The 21,147-nt window shown below is 42.3% G+C and overlaps 1 protein-coding gene across 6 annotated transcripts in view; it reads left to right on the forward strand.

The window, feature by feature from the left end:
- The first annotated feature begins 2,908 nt into the window (after positions 1-2,908).
- Positions 2,909-21,147, forward strand: part of frmd4ba (FERM domain containing 4Ba) — a 41,819-nt gene continuing 23,580 nt past the window's right edge. For all 6 annotated transcript variants that reach the window (XM_071495483.1, XM_071495481.1, XM_071495482.1 and 3 more), the window contains exon 1: positions 2,909-3,049. The gene's annotated coding sequence lies outside the window, so the exon portion shown is untranslated. The remainder of the gene's footprint in view (positions 3,050-21,147) is intronic.

Below are 21,147 nucleotides of genomic sequence, written 5' to 3' on the forward strand. Positions count from 1 at the left end.
GCTAGAGTTTTCTTTAGGAAGCTGAGACATGATGATGATGCTTGACCAGGACTCCTCACTGACAATTCACTGCTAGCAAGAGGCCTACCGAGCTATTTCATATACTGTTTGCCAGAAACAAGAAAAGAAATAGAAACTGTTAGATTTGTTTGTGCATTGTAAATAAAATATTATGATAGGTTAATAATGTGCCACAGATGTGCCCTTGATTCCTGCCTTCAGTTTTTCAAGAAAAAGACCTCCATTCTAATAAGAAAATGTGGGGGAGGGGTAACGCACAACGAGGAATTACTTAACTCATTCACCCTGACCTGGAAAATACTAAAGACATGCTGAAATGACCAAGCTATCAAGAAGAATGAAGACCGGTGGCACGAAGACAGCAGCACAGCAGCTGACCTGCTTAGAGGTCTATGAGAGGATGGGGTGGGATGGAGGGGCCAGTGCTCACTTATTGTTGATGTTACTTATTGTCATCCATCTTTTGTTTATCTCAACTTATCATGAATGCATAAAGGTCACTTTAGAAGGAAGCATAAAAGTTGGTAAGAGTTAATGTCTGTCAAAGCACAAAAGAAGGATGACATTACCAGTCCATCAAGGTCAAGGTTGATGGCAGGGGGCAAAGTTAATCTCTCTTGGAGGGGGTGGGGGCAATATGCAACTAAAGATTCAGAGGAGAGGATGCACATTGACAATGGGCCAGTGACTGTGGGACAGTGTGTCAGTCAGGGGCCGCTCTCAGGAGGGTAGACCTCTCCATGTTAACATCTGTTCCACGAGAACAACACAATCCCCTTGTACTTAAAATTCATAGTTTCCTCCTTCTGCACAAACAAAGGTCCCCTCACTGAGACAGTCTGCACTCACTGGTCTTCCCAGTTGTTTAACTTGGGCTACAAACCTGATGTTTTTGTGTTAAATTAAGGCATTAAATCACTCATGATCTAAAAAAGTGATCATCATCTTTGCAAGATACTTTATTAGGATCGTGGCTGGAGGTTGTTTTTTTCTTTCTGTACTTGTTAATGTTTGTTTCCATTACATAAATCAGATTACTACACATATTTTATTACTCCACCTCACCAAGTAATACAGTGCTGTCTGTGTATTATCATAAAGAGAGAACAGCTTATATGAAGTGTCATCAGAACAATAGCTAGTGGGCTAATCTCAATGGGAGCTGAGGCAAAGCAGAGATTTGGTATGCATATGGGGGGGAGTGGGGGTACTTAGTGCACACATGGCACCGGGGTGAGCCTAATCACGGGCTCACAGAAATCCTCACAAATGGGGAGGGGGATGGGAGGGGGGCTGTCTCTGGGGTGACTCATTTAGGCTTTGAAGAAAGCATTTTGCTACCGTAACACAACCGGCCTTTGCTTAGGCATGAAGACTCATCCTTTGTCTTCTTTTTTCGTTCTCTCCTATGTGTGTGCGTATGCACAGCTGAGGCAGCCGAGGGAGCGTTAGCTTGTAGCTGCCCTGACAAATGGTTCCACTGGTTTATAATAAACTGGACAGTTTCATCCCTCCCATTTCCTTGCCCCTGCAGTTTTTTGTGCATTCGTGGGTCTTTCCATTGTTCAGCCTGTCATGGAGCCACAACAGTGTGGCACTCCTTTCCTTCCCCTCACAGAGTAGTCACAGGAAAATCTACAACATGTCCAAAATCTTACATGTAACGGTCTGTGCACCCATCCACTTCTCTGGAAACTCTTTCCATTTATAGTCACAGTTTGTGAAATTAGATAGATAGATAGATAGATAGATCGATAGATATTAAAGCAGAATTAAAGGTACACTGACCATGCGTGTACTCACTGCAGTACTATTATAATCCAGGGTTAAGAGGTAGTACAATAGAATGTGATAATAATGCTAATAATAGCACCTGCAGTATTAGATTTGTTTTGGCAACTTGTTGGCAGTTCAACAATAATGGATCTATCACCTTATTAAGTTGATATAGTAATCAGTTGCTTAGCTCCTACATCCAGCATGTGCAGAGCAACATTATCTTTCATTTGCAGTCATGTTTGTGGTCAGCTGATGAATTAAGTCCAATATTCAATATTCTCCCTTTAGCTCCACTGGGTTCGCCAGCTAGTTGCTAATTCTGTCTATCTGCTTTTTGTTGCTGTAGGCAGGTGGCGAACAGTGGGTTCATCAGAGCTTTTTGCTGAAAGCAGTTACCTACTGTTGCTAGAAGCCACACTGATGAGAGCAATGAGAGGGACCCAAAACATTAAAGCTGCTGCCTGGAAACCCAAAACCACGAGAGCTGAAGAGAACTGCAGTGCAACTTTTTCATTCTCATACTCATGTGATCCATTTTCAGAAAAAAATGGAGGTTTTGTGGACCACCTAACCACCTTCTCAAACTTATATTATGGACCCCAGGGCAGTCGCTACTCCTGCAATAGGCCTACGGTTTACACACATACATTACATTGTGCATCTGAGAAAAGCACGTTAGACATATTTGCATCTGAATATTTGTGTAGACAAGTGTCCCACCACTAATCCATACATCGGCTTGAAGACTGTCTGTTGAAAAGCAGACAATACAAATGTGAACCTAACTTAAGCAAGTTGCAGAATGACGCTTTTTTTCCGACAGTGCACGGAGTGTGTGTGGTTCATTCAAGCCTTGACACAGCGTTTGGTTTGATTTGATTTGATCTCAGCTGGGCAGTGGTGTGTTTCTGCAGCAGAGAGCGCTCCTCCATTGGCCAACAGGCAGCGGCAGGGGGAAATTCATCCGTCCCGTCCTGACTGAGTGGAGGGTGGCGGGGAGGAGGCGGGGAGTGCGGCTGGACGGGGCCGACTGAGCGGAGTGTGGCAGACTGGGTGGTTATGCCGAACAGGCAGCAGCTTCCCTTCCTTGACTTTTCACCTGCAGAACCAGATCTTCATTCATTTTGACAGAGCATCTTATTGAGAAAGTCTGGTCTTGTCGGGAGAGAGGGGGATTTATGTGACTGACGGGTGCCGGCAGCGGACAGACAATAAGTGCGAGCGGTCAGACCACAACAAAAGACATAAGGTAAGAATCGTGTGATCAGTGTACAAACAGCCTATTAGAGTTGATTTCTTTCTTTTTTTCACTAAAACAACACCTAGTTGTGAGATCACCTCTAACAGCGTTTCTGGCAGTCGTTTTGTTGTCTTGCATTTTCAATAACTTGCACACTTTGCTCTTATTTGCCACTTAAAAAACATATTATTTGTACACTTAATGGTCTATTTTACATACAGTTCTGTGGGGAAACAGGTTTTCTGTGCTTATTCAATAGATTCAAAAGAAAACAGTGTTGATTTGAGTATAAATCTTTTCCCCGCCTCCCTCAAACTCACCTACAACCTATATGTCTTTGGCCTGATTTCTGCTGACTGAATGTCAGCTGGATGTTGAGGCGTTGACATGTCAACATGAGTGTCCTGGTGGTCAGGAAGGTGCAGCCTGCTGGAGTTGTTCATAGTGTTTTGGACTGTTTCAACACATTGTCAGGAGAGTGCGGGCACAGCTACCTGTAATGCGCCTAGATCTGAGATGACGGAGGGAAATAAGAGGCTGTATTTCTGTACTTTCTTTTTAAAAGGTAAAAATGACTTCTTTCCTTCTGGCCCCGTGGTCAGCTGGTCTGCTATCCTGTGTGTGAATATCCTGTTTCCTGCACCAAACAAACAATGGGTAGGCAGGCATGGCAGGCATGTGATATCCTGTATGGGTCTTGTGTCACCTCACACCATGAAAAACGGGGGCAAAACAGAATTAACACTTTTTAAACAGAGCTCTAAAATATAGGCTGTGTAAAGAATAATGTGGTGTGACATGTTCTTCTTCAGTGTCATTCATTTGTTGTGACACACAGCAGGTCTGGCATGAGGAAACCCAGTGACAGGAGGTGTGCGAGTGATACAGAACAAAGGCTCAGTACTGGTTTGTATGGCCGACTATACTGAGTTTGTGCCTCATGAGAGCAACATGTGCTGCCTCTTTCTCTCTTTCTGACACACACACACACACACACACACACACACACACACACACACACACACACACACACACACACACACAGAAACAAACTGCAAAGGCAGCGCTGCTTTGTGTTGACTTTAGTCTAGGATGTTCAGCTGCTTTTAATGGGGTCAGCGTTTCTGATTCAATAAAGCTATTAACCGTCACAGAATATTCCAACGCCGCTGCTCGGCACAGATAGGAGGCATTTGCCAATCAGGGGCCATTAACAGCCTTATCCATACACAAGGCAGTTTTTGAAAGGGTAAACACCACATCCAGTCCACCTGGAGGGTGTGACCTTCGTCGATGATGCGTTCCCACCACCTCTCATCCAAGCCCCTGTTTTGTGTTAAAAGTTGCTCATCAGCATTTTTCTTTTTTTTCCCACACGTCTTTTTTATAACGCTCTCTGCACAGATTTGAAAGAGAGCATTTGTCATTTAGGCTATCTGATACTGTTGTCATGCAGGTTCTTATAATTCAACACTTCTGCTACAAAACAAGTTCCTGCCAGACTGGTTCTCACAACAGATTTCCTCCACGCAGAACGATCAAACTCTTGGTCAAAGTCTGGCCTGTGACTGCTGAGAATGTGAATGGGAATCCTTGCAAGTTAAATCATTGCACTTTACACATGCTGGTTTGATTTACAGTCAACAATATGAGTTAATACACATTTATTTATTTGATTAAAAAAGTCTACCTAATTCTTTCGGTTTCTATTTGGTATTTCATGGGAGGAGAGTTTGCAGTTTGATTTAATATTGCACTATGAGGTTGTATGACTCACAAAAGACACCCTCTAACAGTTAGGTTGTAATGCAGCAGTGGTTGAGAAATCCTGACTACCTGAGTTAAGCACGAAAGAACTTCATCCTACAATATAACATCATCAGGGTTATTTTTTTTCTTGAGAGCTTTGGAGCCTCACTCCAGAGCCGCACAAGACGTTGTTGACTTTTTTTCACATGGCTGAGTCAGGAGTGTGATGGAGTGTCGCTTTAAAGCAGCCTTAGCTGAACGGCAGCCACGGCTAAATGCTAAGCTACTGTTAGCTTAGCATTTCAGCCAAATGCTGAACCACATGTGGCTTACTGAATCAGTTGTGTGCCTCACATTGCAAAAGCTACATTTGCTAACATTAGCGACCACAGGCCAGTGGTCATACCAGACCAATTGAAGCTGTAGCAGCAAATTGTCTGAGTGTGTAACACTGAGAAATAGTGTGTTTTGCTTATAAATTAAACTTTTTACTTGTAAGTAGAAGAATGTGCTATGTATTCTCTCAAAAGTTAAATAGCTTCACTTTAATTTACATATTATGTAAACAAAAAGATGTCACATCACACTTTGATGGACTGGTGATATCTAAACACAAACACCAGAGCAGAGAGCACTTAGCTGTTGTCACAATTGGAAAAAACATGGACGTTGTGGATTAGCACTTTAATAAATGTAAACAGGCTTGCTGCTGGAGGCCTAATTCAGGGTCAGACACTGGGAGTGTTTTCTAGTTAATGTGTTTGTGGGTCAACAGTAATCTATAGGCTTTACACTGGAAATCAATTCAGGTCCCAGTCCAGAGAGGACATTAGAGGGAAGAGGCTGTGAGCTTATTTAGTGAAAATGATGTAGTCCAAAAAGAGTTTTATCACAAATTTATTTACATAGTCCTGCTCTGTTTGCTGTAAATGTCCTGAGTGCATCTAGTGCGTTCGGTAACACAATCACTGAAGACATAGTTCACACTGAAAGTTGTGTCAACAGGAATCTGTTCCTTGTTGGCTGTGAACCAGCTCAGCAGTGTACAGACACTACATCTCTTTTCCTTGTTTCACGTCTGCTTTGTCCCCTTGAACAGGACATCCTGAGTCAAACAAAGAGTCTAGACCTTAGTTTCACATGCGAACCATGCACATTGTGAAACATCCAGTGTTCATTGTGTGTTTCAAAATTTACAAATCTTGTATACAAGAAATACCACATGCAAAGAGTTTGATGGGACCAAAAAATACTGTTGTCTTTTGTTTGATTTCTGAGGGATTCGGTTCTGCAATGTGTTTATGTATAATGTTCGCTGTTTATTTCCCTTCAGAATAAAGCAAAAAACACTAACGTAAGCCCTGGAGAATGACTCTCAGTTGGTTGCAAACTCCTCTGGGAGCCAGTTTTCATGTTGTTTAGATGAAAGAAATTGCATTAAATCGGGCCTCAATCTGTTTAAGTACAGGCACTTGCCGGTTTGTGGACAAATTCCCCTCAAAATGCAGCGCTCAAACTCAAAATCCTTATGAATTATTTAAAGAATGGACACAAGGATGGATTCATAGGTTACCCATGTGTTTCAGTGGCTATTGACCCGCGCACTTCAGAGTAAAAGCCCACAGTCTCACGGGAATTTCAGTGGGACATTAATCACAATTCCAACAGTGCGTGGTTTATACCAGTACAACAACCTACACAAATTAGGTGAAACAGTCAACTAGTGATACGTCATTATTTTCCCATCGTTATTGAGAAATCTGGACAGAAAGCAAATAATAAACTATGATTTGACTTATGTTTAGCTCTCCAAAAGCAATCTTTATTTCTGCTGATGTTAATATGCTGCAGTCATATTTCACTTTGATAGTAACGCAACATCACATGTTTTTGAGTTAAGCTAATTAATTCTTACAAAAACATGACACAACGATTAAAACCAAACAGTAACCTCAGTCAAGTATGAAAATTCAGATCCAGCTGCTCATAATGATTTCCAACATTCAGTAATTTTGTAAAACAATATTTCAAACAGAATATGGGAAAGTCATTATTCATGAAGAATATTCCAAGGATCCTGTTTTGTATTTTAGCCTGTGGCACCTCACTGCGGAGCCAAAGTAAAACCAGAACCTCCTGGTGTTGTACCAGAAGTAAGAAGACTTCATTAAAAATCAATCTAACATTTGTCAGCCCTGCAACATGTTCTTATTCATACCTATCAGTGTGTCATGTGGTTCAGTCTGTCTGTCCAGACAGGGCTGGTGCATTTTTTAAAAACAGTGCAATGCATTAAAGCATGTATCTACTGTAGCTGTCAAATTCCCATAAACCCAAGACTGTTTTGGATTAAAGGTCACGTTCCCTAACAGTGATTACAGCTAAAGAGTTGGCAAGACAACAGTAGAACAGAATTGGTGGATGTGTAATAAACATTGTTGTGCTGGGTTACCTATATGTGGGCTGGAGTTTTCTGGATGCTAATGAATTACCTTTTCTAATATGTTGGAGATTATCATTTGTCTTAGATTATGGACAGAGACATGTTTAATGTTTGCAGAAAGTTGAATAAAAGAAACTCTCAGTTAGAAAAACAGGTGATCACAAGCCCCAGAAGTCATTAGATGGACAGTTTTGTGCTGGAACAATTTGTCATGGTTGACTGACAGAAAACTAAATCTGCTTTCTGCAAATTAATTTGATCATTGATTAATCAATGTGTCATAGTCAATTGACAGGCACAAATACCAAATATCTAATAGTTATACAATGTAAGCATTATAGTAAATTTGTTTTTTTTTACCTTTGGTCAGACAAAACAAAACATGTGAAGACGTCATCTTCAGCTCTAGCACATTTTTCACTATATTTTCATGTTTTATTGACCAACCATAAACTTAAATTGTGTTCATTGTAACAGCCTCAGTTTTCTTCGCCATATCTTTCCAACATAGATAATAAGGAGGCTGCGGTCGACAACTTTTGCAATTTTCCAACTTTGACAATTAAACAAGCAAGGCATTTGCCAGGTGTGCAGAAGTGAGAAGGTATACAGGACCTGAACAGCTACTTCTCTCTTTCTGTATAACCAAATGCAGCACTATGAATAACTTTAAGAAGAGACTCACAGAAAGTGTGCATCTTCTTATCCTCATTTATTGCTTCTCAGTCTTCGCTATGACAGCGTTTGCCTTTTATATGTGTTCATTTAAAGAACACTGAACCATTAAATCTCCTGTTATGTGTTTTCACCTGCTGCAGTTACAGTATATTAGGTTACAAAGAAGTTGCAAATTAAAATAGAACAGTTTTAAGGAACAAAACGTATTTAAAAAAAAAAAAATTCGATCTGTTTGTTTATCCAGCTCTTATTGTTCGTAAGACTTCCAGAATAAAAACAATGTATGCTGCTGCACAGGTGGGGCAGGTGAGATGTAGTAGGTGGGATCATTCACAACCTGCGGCAGTGAAGGAGGCCATGAACCCCACAGATCTGTGCAGTGTTACACTCCAGAGTAGAGTGCCCCCCCCTTCTTTTTTGTTTGTGTTTGCCTCCTCCTCCCCATGTGCCTCTCAGACTGGGATGTAATTGCTGTGAGGCTGAGAATATGAAAATAACAACAAAGCAAAGCCCTCTACCACCTTCCCTCTGTCTGTAGTGCTGTCTGTAGTGCTGTTGGCCTGCCTAGGAGGTTTTGGAGAGAATTAGTCGGGGGGGTTAGTCCTCACTGTAATTATGCTGCTTATGTGCCTTTCTCCATTTATCCATCTGTCCATCCATCCATCCATCCATCCATCCATCCATCCATCCATCCATCCATCCCTCTCTTGTGATCACTCTCCATTTCTTCCTATTTCCCTCTTAAATACACAGACCACATGCACTCGCTCTCTCTCTCGCTCGCTCACACACACCAGGAGAGCCGTGAGGTGATGATATAGAGAGGATGTTTGAAAGCCTGAATGGTAATGACCAGAATGAGACTCCCTACACTGTGAGTGTGTGCAAAGTAAAGGAGGGGGAGGTGGACGGAAAAGGGCCTGAGCTGCTATTATTACCCTCTCAGGTGCAAATAGAGAGGTACATGATGTCAAGTTTGAAAAAAACAAATGAAAAAAACAACCGTGCTCCTGCAGCAGACGTACCCCACAGCCTTGGATCCACAGTGATCGATAGTGCTCAACGGTTAAAAAGCCCATGTGAGTGTTTCACACATTCAGCGCCAGAGGGGATGGAGGCAGAGCAAAGAGACCCACTGGAGACTTCTGAGAATATGTGATGATCTGAGTCTCACAACCCCCCTCAAAGTAATTTCCTGTTCAGTTGCTGTGCTAGATTTTTCTTTTTTCAAACCTTGCCTCAATGAGTTAATTTAGTTTGCTTGTATTGTCAGTGGTTTTATAGTTTCAGAGCCATTACAGTGCAGTGTGGCAGACAATGGAGGCGGAGGCCTCTGTGCTCACACAGAGCTTAGCATTCATCATTAATGGAGTGTTATGTGAGCTTCCTCTTTTACTGGCTTAATACTGGAGGCCACCACCCCCACCTAAACCGATACCCCCTCGCCCTCCAACTCGTATCTCCTTCAGTTTAGAAAGAAAGAAATCATCCAGCTGCAGTCACCTTCACCGCTGCAGCTGGGGATGAGGAGGAAGAGGTGGAGGAGGAAGAGGAGGAGGAGGAGGAGGGTACGGAGGAGAGAGGCAAGGGAAGTCATTATCACCTGCCCTGTGGACCGAAACCGAGCGCCCCGCTGGTCCACTCAGACAGGCCAGGCTGAGCTCTGTGACAGGGACAGCGAGCCGTGGAGAGAGAGAGAGGGAGAGGGAGAGAGAGACCGCATGTTAGCAGTAACATGGAGGAAAGATGTAGGTGTGTTTTGATACAGTGGCGAGGAAACCATGTTAGAGGAAACCCTGTAATTCAATAGAAAGAGCTGTCTTTGATCTAGAGGTCTTTTCAAAGTTGCTTTGTGTTGCTGAGAGGCTTGGCTCCCTCCTTTTCAAATACATGGGTTTTCCTGTACGAGTGTGTGTACACCCTTCCCCCTACTCTACTGTACTATTGTAACAGCAGGATACAATAGCTGGATTTGTCACGTTTACAAAAGCGTGCTCTCACAAGACGACAACGTGTTGTGGTGTCCGTCACCAACATCAGCTCCTTCAGTTATAGTCAGATGGTAGAAATGAATGATGTCAGGACAGTGTGTGTGGCCTGGTAGAAAGCTGATATGGAGATGGTGTGCAGGGCACGGCTGTAACAGGTGTCAAGCGCACTAGGAGGAAAGATAATACCGTATCCCCAGGGGAAGGTAGTGTTGGGTTAGACTGGGGAAAATGAATGGTAGCGTTAGCATGTGTACAAATACATGTTTACTTTACAGTAGTGCTGAAAGAATTAGTTAATTAATTGAGTTGATGAACTGATTGAATTTATGTATTTATTATATATGTATGTATGTTCGACAATGGGAAATTTTCTTACTTTTTATAGACTGAACAAATGGCCAATTAATCAAAAAGAATAATCTATAGATTCATTCATCTTAAATCAAGTCACAAATAATAATCACAGTTTATAGGATTTTAGAGTTCTGCAGAAATATTTATTTTAGTTGCTGAGTAAATTTCTGTTTGGATTGAGCTCAAACTGAGATGAGGTCTGCTGAAGCTTTTATCGCCACACTGTGTTTGACATTATGTGGCACCCTTGTAATTTATTTAACTGTCCCGATGACAGATGATCTATGTGGTTGGCCAAAATGAAATTACTGGCGTCCCCTGGTAATACTAATTCCACCCAGATAGAGCTTTTACAGTGCATGTGGGTAACTGATCTGGCTGAGTACTGTAACTGCCACTATGATCAGAATAGGAGAATCAGTAATTAGACAACACATAATAGAAAATTAAGTGAAATAATTCATTTTCAGTGGTTTTTGTTTTCAGCTGATGCTACTTATTTGTACATTCTTGAAACACTGTACAAAGAAGATGTGTGGCCTTATGCAGCGAAGTAGAACAAACTGTAAAAACAATATTCACATATTAATATGACATGTTATTACAGATGGCGAATGTGGTAGCAAGCAGTTGCCTATGTACACATTCCACAGACATGTGTTGTGTTTCAGTATTCACTTTCCTTTTAGCTCCGTTTTGGTCTCCACCAAGCCCTGATAAAATTGTCTGGCTCTTCCGCTGCTTTAGATTGTACCTTTTTTTTAAACTCACTAGTTGCTAACTTTGTCTGTCTGCAGTTTGGTGCTGGGCGGGTGGCGTACAGTGGGTCTGAGGGTTTTTTTTTTTTTTTTGCTGAAAATGTATGAATCTTAAAACCAAAACAATGAGCTGGAAAAGTCTAAAATGCTGCAGAGCTGAGGGGATCTGCAGCATCAAGTTTTCATTCTTATTCAGTTCATCGTTCCAATCCTCTCTCATTCTGCATATTCTTACTTTAATATAAAAAAATAATTGAGCAGCTTTAAGCTTCACTATGTCTGATCTGGTCGTATTTTTTTAGTTGCTGCTTCATCTCCCCCCCTCGCTTCTTGTGCTAAATCTTTGTCTGTTACTTTACTTTGACTTTTCTTTCTGAAGTCGGCCAGTGAGATTTCTCTTTCTTCTGTCTCCACAGCAACTCTGAGAATATTTATACAGTTAAGCCTTAATTTGTTCCCGTTGTGTCTTTTCTAACCAATAAAACATTGAAAAGCGATGAGCCACGTTCTCCATCTGCAGTGTAGCAGCTGTTTCAGAATATTTGATGGGTAAAACAGTGAAAGTACTGAATTAGACACAGCAGCAGTGAAGCAGGAGCAGATGCCCACTTTTGAGGCTCTTTGCTCTACAAACTCTACCTACTTATAAATCCCCATTTGACTCTTAGTGAACTCGCCTTCCCTTCAAAATCACAGCACCTCTTGAAATTGCTCTGACAGAGCTGGAACCTTTGAGAGCTTTAAGCCCATTGGGAGCTTTTGTATTTATACAGTGGGGCAAAAATAGAGGTTTTCTGCCATGTTGGTGGTTTGATGCTGACAGGACAGTGGCTATATTCCTCTGAGGCCACTTGTTTGTGATGTCTGTTTGAGCTACACAGGTTCTGCTGTGTGTCTGTGCAGCATGTTAGCTCGCAGAGCGGAGTTTTCAGCATCATCTGCATCCGTTTTTTTTTTTTCTTTTTTTCAGGCATGTGTTGTCTGCTCAGATAAGGCCATGTAACTGATCTGATTATCTAGTTAGTAAATTGGATTGAGAGTGATAAGCCAGAGGGTCTCATTACTGTACATCATCTAAATGCAGATATCAGCTGCTGGAAAGCTAATTGCAGACTGTAGCCACAAAATGGATTTAGACACTTCAGTGTCTATACGGTATGTAAATGTATTGGTTTAACTGAAAGGAGCTACAACCCTTGCAGGGGTTTTTAGAGTTCATGGCTTCACATGTGTTAATGGCACAATTTCTGTTATCAAATTAAACCAGGTTAATAAAGATTATATGTGTCAGATTTCCCCATTTCTAAATGCCAAGAGTCAATATGCGACATGCCAGAAATCAAAGTGAAGATCCACTAATAGGATGTTGCAACTTTATAGTAAGACAAAACAGGGAATATCCTATGTTTTTAGCCATGCTAGATGCTTAGCTAGCATTAGTATCAGCTAAAGGTTGAGGCTTTATTTTGGCTGCGTGGCTCTGAAACCACAGTTATAAGATGCTTAATAGGACCTGTGACCTTTTCCTGGTTCTCCACACAGTCTCCCCTGAGCATCATTCACAATTATGGATGGAAACTGAGGAGATGATTGTCTTAATTCATTTATATTTTTCCAACACGGCCTGTAATTCATGTGCATTTACAGAGCAAGGACAGTCAGGGATTCCCAGCACTGCTCTGAGTGAAAACAGCTTTATGCTGTGGACATCCACAGTGAACTATGAGTGATCTGTGAGGGTTTGTTGCAAGACAGATCATTTATAAGTCATAAAACATAATAATGTGGATGCTTTTTAAAATATTTCTGGCTTCTCAATTGTAGATCTGAAACCCTCTTCATATTTATTCCTTTTTTTCAGAAATTATATCACTTCATATTTTTGATATCATATTTATATGAATTATATCAAGTTTTATACAACTCAGAAGCCAAACCATTGAAATTATTTTGTTTTTTTTCCTTGCAATAATTGCACCCCCTCCTTTGCCTCAAGGCTCATTACAGCCCCTCAGATGTAGTGTCTCCTCCCCCTCCCCCCCCCCCCCCCCCCCCCTGCTTCATCTACATTGCTTTCTCTTTGTTTCATTTGGACGCCTGTGGCGATGTCCACGGTGGCCATTCATATTTTCCATCACTTGGTTATGATATTGAAAACTAATGATACAAGCGCTTTATGGTCCTTCTACAAAATGTCAAGGCAAATCTGGACACCCACAGTCCCTCGGGGCAACATTTTGTTGCAGCAGACAGTGTGAGGCTGCTGGCTGACACTGCGGCCTCTGCCTCCCACACGCTTCCCCCGTCTGACCTCCTCCTCTTCATAGCATCTGGGTTATACACACACATGGTTTGTCATGGCCTGTGGCCTCTAGTGTGCCCCTAAGCCCCGTCCCATACAGCAAGAAGAGCTGGCCCCAAATCCCCAGACACAAACGACAAGCCGATGGGTGGATGGTGGCAGCATGAAGCCCCGGGCCCTCGCCTCTTTCCCTGCCTTCTTTTCTTTTTCTACCCCCTGCCTGGCCACACAAAGCCGGATTTGACTGTACCGCCTAAACACACACACAAAAGCTTTTCTGTCTCTCCATTCATTTGCCAAATGGAGCTTCATCACATGGTGTTAATTGGCTGTAATTAAGATGTCTTGTGGTTTCTTAAACAGATGCAGTGACAATTTCAGTCATGACGGATAATGGCAAACCTCTCACTTACTGGCATGGTTGTCAAATCTGAAGGCCTTAGGGTAGACATATTTTTAAAAAATTGGAATCCCTTTGTTGTTATTTTCAGCTGGAAATAAAAGACAAGCCAGCAGCGTGTCTATGGGAGAATAAACAACACAAAGACATGAGAGAATCCATAATATTTAATTTTTAGGATTCTCGTATGAGAGGCTTTCAGTAGCAAAGCCCGTTAAAAGGTGGGGCATACTCTATGCACGACCAGAGATGGCCCTCTTTCATGTTTTATGAACTTGATCTATTCATGTATGATGTATGACTACAAATCTTCCTCCTATGAAGTGTCGTGATTTCTGACAGCTGTGACCACCTGCTCCATTTCTCAGCACAAGTGACGTCCGGGGAGCGTGCGGGCAGGGTGCTGTGAGGCAAGGACATTATCAGTGGAAGTTAATCATCCTGCATACGTGTGTGTGTTATGCAGTGTGTCAGACATACTGCATAGAAAGTCCTCCATTCAGTGCGTCAGCTGCAGTCTCAGTATGTGGCCTAGCTCGTCAGCTGTAGGCCCGTGTGGATGACAGCTGTTTGCCTGCCCTGCTCAGGCTCTGTTACATTCACTCGGAGGCCTTCCCCTTTTAGACAATTAATCTACCACTTACTGTACACGGTAATTGCCATCCCATGTTGAAATGAGCCCGGGGACAGGGAACTGTGATGATCTTGGCAGCGTGTCTGCCCCCTCCATGCCCTGCCTTGTATTCTCAGCAGATTCAAGCCTATTAATGCTGAACTTCTGGGACTGAATAGAGCAGCCTGTCTGTCTGTGTTCTTATTAAACTTTCAATCCAGGCATCACAAGTGAATGAGGCCCTTATATCAGGAGAAAGGGCATGACATTGGCATAAAAGTAATAGGAAACACCTCCAGAGAGCATAATTTACCACACAATTTCCAGCCCTAAATGTATTTTATCTTTTTGTTCCCCGGGGTTCTGTGCCACTCGACTTCCCCATCTGCTGGCTTTAAAGAGGCATTGCCGCGTGAACACTAAATATGTCAGCCACTGCTGCGCTTCCACAACAATTGATAGTATTCTGCCTGAGGCAGAAAGTAAAACAACAGCTTGAAAAGAGTGAGCCTTTAAGTAAGCACAGCCTTGTGTCCAGCACATGACTTGTGTAGAGAAATGGAGCGACACTAGAGTGACATCAGAGAGGGTGACGGACCGCAGTCATGGTGTGAGGTCATGGTGTTTGGTGCCAGGCTGGAGACGGGGAGAGGTGGAGATTAGTAGACAACAGTTACGTAGACCGTTAGTTAACCAGGCAAAGGATGCTGCTGCTGAAAAGATACAATCTCATCAGCCCTCATTTTAAGGTTATTGGGTTGATTGTGTAATACATCAAGTTTAAAGCTGCTATAATCAATATTTTTGTATTAACAGTGCTTCACATGACCTTATGTGATGTAAATGTGGTTGCTTTCCAGAGTATTTTGGGATCTTTCAGTTTTACCTTACTGTTTTGTTTCAGTCATCAGTATCATTTCCAGACACAGCAGGTAGGGGATTCCCAAAAGAAGCACTAATAAACCCACTGTCATACGTTCCCAACACCAGACAACCAAAGTTAGCGACCAGTTAATGAACACAGTGGAGCATTTAGCTCAGATATTTTCACCAAGAGCTGGTAGAATCCATAACAAGACTGAAAAGAAAATTGAATATGGGAGTTGATGGAAAATGAATGCTAATGTTGCTAATGTTTATAGGCCTTTGCACACGTTAGGCGTATCAACTGGGGTGATTGTATATCAGATGTCTTTGCAGTTTGTTCTACTGCCCCCAAGTGGCCACAAAAATCGGGTATTGAGAGGGTATTCATGGTCATGATACACATATAATATATTGTTAGCGAAAAATGCGACAGAGCTACATGTGTTGAAATGGACCACTGAGATATGGACACTTGTAATCAGACAACTTGAGGATCAGATAGGCTGCTTATTGTATGTCTCTCAGTTAATTCCTACTTTCCCCTCAGGACACCCTCTCTGACTCCAACAGATTGATTATGGCTGAGGTTGTCGCCTCTTTTCTCGCATCTTCACCCCACCAAAATCCCAGTATAGAGTGTGGAAATCATCTGGGATTATCTGCTGCCTGTAGGCGTTTCTTGTGTCTGCTCGGGTGTTTTCAGAAAAAGTGTGCATGAGGTGGATCTCAGTAGACACAATACATGCATGCTCTTGCACTGAAAAATAACCACTACTGGCTATTGACTGCACTGAACTGATGATTTTAGGTCATTTGATTTATTTTGTAGTCATAGGATCTTTTGATAAAAGATCTGTGCATAATAAAATCTGTGCAAATTAAATGTTATTTCCTTATTCCTGAATGAACTGACCTTTTCTGGATTCTACCAGAGGGATCTGCCCTGTTGCAACTTGTTTAACATTTTGGCAACTGTCACTAGAAAAGTCATCTGAAGTAAGTGGAAAGTTGGCATTTTTATACCTCAGAAATATGTGCTGCAGATGCATCCAAAGCCCTGTAGCCTACGCATTAACATTACGTGGACCGGAACGCATTGCTCTCCTTTACACACGTGGCGATCATGTGTGTGATCCCCGGCGGCTTGTGTCCACCATATGTTTGGCTGTCTTGCCTGCTGTCGCTTCAGGCAGCTGTGGCCTCGCACGTCTGTCCGTGTTTATCACGGTTAGCTGGGCACGGTGCATCCATATCTTCTAAAGGGTCTCTAATGCTAAAGCCTGCCCTCCAGATGTATAATTTATCAGGTTCAGGCAATGCTGGATTACAGCATCGATAGTAAGACAGGAGAGGAATAAAATTGTCTCTCTGCAGTGGTGTTCAGTACAGTAACAGCTAATTTGCTGTGTCATTACTTCATTGATGAAACTTCCAACTGCTTCCAGTATAGATGCTTCAGATGTCTGTTGTAATTGAAAAAAGAGCATAGTGGGAGATTCACTGCCAACCACAGAGAGCCTGGTATTTATTTTGAATTGCTTTCCTTTCATGTTTTCCAAGAGTTAGATAAGAAGATTGATGCAACTTTAATGTCTGTATAGCAAATATGCCATATCCTGCAGCTGGTTAGTTAGCTGAGCATATAACCTGGAAGCAGTGGGAAACACAAAGCTAGCTAACCTGGCTCTGTCCGAACAAACCGAATCCACCTACCGGCACCTCTAAAGCTCACTAATCATGACGTTATGTCTTGTTTGTTTAATCTATACAAAAAATGAAATGTAAAAATAACATGTTGTGCTAACAACAAAGGGATCCAGGAAGTTGTGCACGTATTTATCGTACAGGCGTGATAGTGGTGCTGATCTTTTTATGTGACTCTGACATATTGCTTTAAAAGTACAGTACATGGATCTGTCCCAGCTGCCTGCCACTGCCTAGTCTAGCCTCTATACAGTTCACTGCCTGCATAGGTGCTGTAATTGATATGTTCATTTCCAACATATAGGCTATGCTTCGGAGCGGATTTACACTCACTGTAACGTGCATGCAACTGCACACGCTGCAAGCGATTACATGCACCACTGGTAAGATGGTGAGCGTTTTTGCTTATTATAGATGACTGAGTTCATGTATAACTGGGATCTGACTGTAACTGTTGCCACACTGGCCTCCTCGATACAACAGTAGACGAGGAAGAAAACAGCATCATTCATTTACTCTACATGATTTTACAGTGATGTGTCTCGTACCGTTGGTCTAAACCATATTACTGGAGATGCGGAGGGCACAGTGTGCCTGCTCTGAGACAATTACGCTGATCATGTTCGATGACGCAGCACTGTGTTGACTGTGGACACTTAAGCTTTCTTGGAAACAAGGGCCACATAAACAAGCAGCCAGATATTGTTTCCAGATGAACTGCAGCACGTCGCTGCTGAGATCTGCTCCATCTCATCAGCTCCTCTCCTGCTTTGCTTTTTTTTTTTTTTTGCCTTGTTTATCTGAGTCAGGTGTTCGGCCTGTGTGCGACATGTTCTTATTAACTGCAGCTGTGCAGAGGAAGACGTCTGGTCGTGAGTCACAGGCGCTTTTGTGTCTTCATTTTTTACATCAAAGCCTCTCTGAAGGTTTTTTTTACAAACAGTTTCACTTTTAGTTTTGCCTTGTCAGTTCTACCGTCCCTGCTGATCCAAACAGGACCAATTATTTTTAGTGTTCCTGCAGAATATAATGGGTGGGGATGTCTGGTCTCCTCAGGAAATTGCTCCCACATCCCAGACAAAGTGTCAGACCTTTCCCACACCCTTTCACAGACAATGAAAGTGAAATACATGCTGAAATGAAACAGTAAAATAAAAGATGAAGTCATTGGCTTTGGCTTTACTGTGCATATTTTGGTGCAACTTTATTTTGGGATCTTTATTTTGCAGAGGAGAAAAAAAAATCAGCTAAACAAAACATTTTCAACATCGTACTTCAAAGTATTTATGGCTTTAGAGGTTGAGTGGCCAGCCGGAGTTTGTTTCTGCGTACATTGTGTTTGTATACAAGTGTGTTTATGTGGAGGGGAGTTGGAGCCTCTGCAGCAGGGGCCTCATGGATCTGTCTTGCCCTCCCCTGCACTCTATGAGGCAGTGTTTTGGACCGGGGCCCAGGACCAAGCCTGAGGCATGCTGCTCTGCCCCAGCCTCTCCAGAGCGCCGACTCTCACTGACATTACATCAGCTGGGGAGACATAGTAGGCTGTGTGTGTGTGCACGCTGGAGTGTAGATGCTCCTTTCAGCTTATTCCTCCGAAGCAAAACAAAGTGGTTTGCAGATCATCTCTTCTCCTGGTGCTGAATCTGTGAGGTGTCAGCAGTAGAAACGTAGAAAAGGCACTCAGCCATGGCTGTGCGCATTATACGTGGAATGGAGGACCTGGTGGCATCGGGCAGCCAGCTCGTCTGGAGCCTGGCACATCAGACCCTGAGGAGGTGGTACAACCGCGGGCTGATGCCATGCAGACGCTTCCTAGAGGCCTGGTTCAGGATTGGGAAATGCTACCAGGTACGACAGTTCCTTGATCAGTGGGAGCACAAATGGTTTAATTAAAAAGAAGGAGTTTTATTTATTGCTTTCTTGACAGCACATGTGATAAATTACTTGTTGCCAGATAGAGTTTCTTGATAACATTTTTTATGTTTCATATTACCTGTGATCTTGTTGCAGCTTTCCTGCCAATGAAGTGAGTCAGTTGTTCTCATTTGGCTCATTAGTGTATGCTTGTGTGTATTTGTATGACTGCGAGGAGGCGCAGGCTGCCTCTTGTTGAGTTTTAAAGCCTGTTTTTTAACAAGGGTCTCTCTCCAGGCACATATGGCAGTCATTAGAAAGCAGCATGACCAGCTGTTTGATCTTCACTGGCTGAAGAGGAGAACTTTCAAAGTAGTCTTTGAAAAGCATTGTTGCTGGAACACCTGAGCGCTGGCTGTGTGGTGAACACATCCTCCTCATGTGCTCTCTGTGTAAACTTGAAAGGGATTAAGTATAAGTTTTGTTTTCTTTTTCCCAGCACACTGCCATGTGAAACTGTATTCTGAGTCAGATCACATTTAGTACTCTCTGTTTCAGGATGTTTTTATGTAACAGTTTCCTCACCAATTCTGCAATGAGTGAAATAATCCACTCTCAGTTTCATTCAGATCAAATATTCCGAGTTATGTAAAACAGCACAAATTTCCTGCTCTGACACCTTTTAAAGTGCACAGAACACCTGACATTCTTAAAATAAACTTAAGTTGAGTTCCTTGTTTTCTCTCTAAAAGAGTTGTGAGAATAACACAAGGTCGTATCAGGTCCCTTTAATTTTAAGCAACTTACCAGAAAGCTTTCCCCTCAGAATCACATGTGCTCTGTACACAGGTGGAAAAAGTATTCAGAACTTGAAAGTAAAAGTAAAGTACTCATTATGGTAAATAACCCTGGTATATTATTATATTAGTGGAACTTTAGTATTGATTTAACAGATAAGGAATATTTTAATGTTGTAATTGGTTGGGGTGGAGCTGATTGTAGCAAAGCAGCATATTTTATAAACTGAACATATTTTTTTAAATTAAGAATCTTAATCTGAAAAATTACTCATAACAATGTCTTTTATATGTACACGGTGGAGAAAACAGTGCAATATTTCCCAAATGTGGCAGAGTAGAAGTATAAAGTCGAATAAAAAGAAAATACTCAAGTAAAGTACTTGAGTAAATGTAATTAGTTACTTTCCACCACTGTGTTAAACTACTCAGCCTACCTTGTGGCTACCTGTGGTTAAGCAGGTGAGGTGGTGGGTTGTAGACCTGATCAGAGCTGCAGGGTGGGCCCAGCGCAGCCTGAGCAGGTCAGTGGCTGAAGGTCATGTGAAAAGAGCACCATGGGGCTCCCTGCCCGTAATGATAGGACTGCGGGGGGATGACCTCTGTGACACGGTTGTGACCTCTCTTTTCATCATGGAAGACCTCGCTCTGAAGCCCAGGTCGTCTCTCCAGCAGGACTGAGAGCAGTTTCTGTCAGGCTAAAATTGTCTTTAAAACCTTTAGCGCTACTTTCTTACTGATGTGGAGGAGGGTAACACCTTTGTGAATATTCTACAGTACTGTATAGGGCTATGCTGTTATGAGGAGTGTTTTTAACAATACATTTGTTGTTTTATGAACTCTGCACTGACATAGGGAAAACAGAGAGATAACAGATTTTGAGTCACATGCACAGATTTTGAAGGTGAATTTTAAAACCCACTGGCTGCCTGCGAGCTTGAAATCAGACTAGTAACTAAAGGCCTTTGTCCATTTCTCCATGTTTTGATGTCACTGACTAACAACAATGCAGCATTGACAGATAGGCTCTTGGAACGATTGTTCCCTGGACAGCCTCAACAATTCATCAGAGAGTTACTATAGTGATTAATCCCTGATTTTAACTATGGAATTTACTGTATGTAATGAACAGGCATGGCCATTTTCCCATCGAAGCAAATCACCTAGAGGTGTGGCTTTCATTGAGATTAGTTCACTTTTTATTTTTATTTTTGACGATTAAGATTCATACCTCTTTTGGACCACTGAGATACAGAGCTTTAAAACATTGTCCCCGCTGCGCAGCTCATATTTGGACTTACAGTAGAGGGAGCGGGTAGGACATTGAAATCTGTGGCTTCGGAACAAAAGTTAGCATATTACCAAGTAAGCGTGACTGCACATGAAACCCTTTGTTGAGTAGTAAGCTCTGCCCACAGAGCCGTAAATCTCACTGAGGTTCAGGGCGTTGAAAAACAGCAAAGTGGAAAAGTAGCTTGTACAGTATAAAAGTGAAATGACAGCTTTGTTGTGGTGCCAAGAACAATATGTCCTGGTAGACTGAAGTTTAAAACTATGCCAGAAAGTGTCTTCCCGCCCTGCAGCCTCACTGGACGTC

This window comes from Trachinotus anak, unplaced genomic scaffold (assembly GCF_046630095.1).
Source record: "Trachinotus anak isolate AG129_WGS33_773 ecotype Australia unplaced genomic scaffold, CSIRO_AGI_Tana_v1 ptg000013l, whole genome shotgun sequence".
Lineage (NCBI taxonomy): Eukaryota > Metazoa > Chordata > Actinopteri > Carangiformes > Carangidae > Trachinotus > Trachinotus anak.